This window comes from Acyrthosiphon pisum, unplaced genomic scaffold (assembly GCF_005508785.2).
Source record: "Acyrthosiphon pisum isolate AL4f unplaced genomic scaffold, pea_aphid_22Mar2018_4r6ur Scaffold_20845;HRSCAF=22308, whole genome shotgun sequence".
NCBI classification, from domain to species: Eukaryota; Metazoa; Arthropoda; class Insecta; order Hemiptera; family Aphididae; genus Acyrthosiphon; species Acyrthosiphon pisum.
Genome location: NW_021770247.1, coordinates 1,673 through 4,818, shown reverse-complemented (window position 1 = coordinate 4,818; position 3,146 = coordinate 1,673). Strand labels below are relative to the sequence as shown.

At 28.5% G+C, this 3,146-nt stretch overlaps 1 long non-coding RNA gene across 2 annotated transcripts in view; it reads right to left on the bottom strand.

The window, feature by feature from the left end:
• Positions 1 to 956, bottom strand: part of LOC107883023 — a 3,516-nt gene extending 2,560 nt beyond the window's left edge. For both annotated transcript variants that reach the window (XR_003840034.1, XR_003840033.1), the window contains exon 1: positions 429 to 956. This is a non-coding gene — a long non-coding RNA (uncharacterized LOC107883023). The remainder of the gene's footprint in view (positions 1 to 428) is intronic.
• Between the last annotated feature and the right edge of the window lie 2,190 nt (positions 957 to 3,146).

Genomic DNA, 3,146 nt, shown 5'->3' with positions numbered 1-3,146 from the left:
TATCCCCTATAAAAGCTTTTTATCCCTTCAACTGGTCGCCGCTGTGTACCGATCTCATTTTGAACAGACTATAATATTGAATTTATGATAATAAAATAAGCAGCAATGTTCATTCCTTTTAATTAGTATGTAATTGGCACAAAAAAATGAGAATAAATAAAAAAATTATTTTTTATCAAGTGAATAGATATATTTTAGATATTCATTGTAAAAATCAAACGACGTAAATTCTATGCCGGCGGTGTTGCCCTGCCAAAAACTTTTTAGTCCAAATTCTTGATATTGGTTAATGGTAAATAATAATGCCTTTTGAAGTTTAAATTTTTCTTTTAAGATCTAAATATTACAATTTATAAATATTTATAAACGCATACATTTATTACTGACTGGAAAATAAACGAATATTTTTATTAATTTACAATACTTACTTGAAAATGTATTTTTATTTTATCTATCGGGGCGATTGTTGTTTTTGCGACGGCGCCGGCCATGGCGCCCGCCGCAAAATTGTTCCACATACTTTTGGTATTATTGTTCTGAAACAAACAACCATTGTTATTCAAATTAAACCTGCTCTAAAAAAAAAGTACAGCAGAAACCATTTATAATGACATCCAAGAGACCTAGGAAAATAGGTAGTAATAACCAATACCCATAACTACCAATAAAATGTTGTATATAAAACTTATCTATGGTCTGTTCAGCGAGAGAACGCGCCGCGCACCGACCAAAATAAGGCTCTACATAGAATCTATAGTGCCTATAATCTATAGTATCCATAGTGCCCTAACCAAAACTGGTTCACCCACCCAACATCCTGCAATGAAAAAAATATTGCTTTATTAATTAACAAAAATGGTAAGTTAGATAATAAAAGGTAGACACAAAAAGAAAACTGTAACTTTTACCAAAGTCGTTGGTTAACATAACTTCATAATTAGCTACACGTTCAAATGTATTACTGTTAAAAATTATTTTGTTGTACAAACAATAAGAAATACGTATTTTATAGTATCTATATGTGAGAACTAATACAACTTACAAGACGGTTGGTTGTAGGAAACGTTTTATTTCGATACGATCGCCGAATAATTGGTGTAGATAACAAATTATGGGTGGTATTGTGGTAATACCATCTATTTTTGTCGCCATCGGCACTATACTCGACTATTAGTGACTGTGTTATCAACGAGGAATATCCGTTATTCTTTCACTGCACTTGTTCCATACTCGAAAGCATAACATTTTTCATATTTTATTTCAACTTTTATTTTGTGCTCTGTCAAATGTCAATTTGGTTTTAAGATATACTTTCAAGTTACGACATTTAAACCCAACAATGGCCAATGGTAATAGCAGAGATGACATAGCAGACTTTCTCTCCGCTTGGGAACTGTCCTAATATATTGATACGTTCCAAGGTAAGTTTAATAAAAATAATTAATTAATTCATAATTGAAAAAATGTATGGGCTGTTTGTATAATACCTAAGGACAATATAATGGCGTGTGATAGTTCTATAGGAGTGGACAATACTTATCTCACATAAGTAGTTAGGTCTATTATAACTTGTGTATTAACAGGACGTTGCACCCACGTGTTATGTTTCCATCTCACCATCGTACAAAATAGCAAATTTCCGTACAGCAGAATCCATTTTATGTTGTTATATTTAGTATTACTGTAAAGTTACCTATGACCAAACTTAAAGGTGAGGATATTATCTAGAGCTTCTCATAGGATTTTATTATTATTATAATTTTAAAACGAGTTAACATAATTTTTAAGTTATAATATTTTACATAGCTATAGCCTATAGGTATACTCACATTAAAATTAAAATTTCAATAAAATCCTATGAGATGTTTTAGATAATGTTCTCACATTTAAGATTGATAATAGGTAAATTTATTCTAATATTTAATCTAAAATACATGGATCCTGCTGAACACAAATTGTTCACGTTATACATTAGTTAGACAACACATGTGAGTTTGAAGTCGTCTTTAAATATTAAAATAATAATAATCAATTACAATACTATGCAAATGAAAATATAATATATTTCATATTATATACAATATCTTTATTGCCTGCTTACATTAGAATACTAAAATTAATATATTTTTTTTATTTCTTATGTACCTACTTAAGGCAGATTTTTTCTCAAAAATGAAATATTTTTTTGATGAAGACACTTCCCTGTCTAAACTATGAAATAATCAAAGAATTGATACCTATTGCTGGCCATAGAGCTAGGTTTATTTCAAATTTGGAAAAGTGGAAATCTATTGTAATTCAAGGATTGCCCAATGTAAAATATAGTATAACTTAAATTTTTTTTTTTTTTTCATTTGTATGTTCATTATTTATATACCTACAATAGGTATACATATTTTTTAAATCCATTCAAACTTAAAAATGTTAATTAAAAAACATTAGTTAACATTTTAATTTATGGTTTTACATTTTTAGGTTGGTGAATCTTGCAGTGATATTTTTATGGAACAAAGTAGTTCATCTCTGAGTTCATCTGAGGTGAATATAAGTTCTATTTAGTTATTACTTATTACACAAATAAACATTTACATTTTAAACAGTCCCTAAAATATCCAAATGTTCGTACTACACACATATAGTCCCAAATCGGTCAAATCTAAATTATTTCTAGATAAACACTAGTACACCATATACCGGTAAAATACGATACTAATATCGATATTTTTTTTTTCCAACGTTGCCAAATTTAATCGAATGATAATAAATTTGTGCACGATAATTTGTTGATATTGAAATAATCCAGCAATATATCACGTTAATTGTTATTAAAATTATAATTGAAACTCAAGCAGAAACAATATTGAAAATAGCTACAAACGATAATTAGAGTCAAGGTACTAAGAATAATATGTCTATGCCCTATGTCTAGCCAGGGGCTAGATTTGGGGGCTTAGATGATTTGAAAATGTTAGTAATTACTAATATGATCTATCAATATATGAATAACTTCATGATTACTACCTACATCTAATATTACATAAAGTTTATATTTTTGTAAAACCGTATTTAAGGATTATCCTTAGTATGAATATTTTAATAACTCAGAAACTACTTACATATCAGAATTTTGATTTAGATACTTCAAC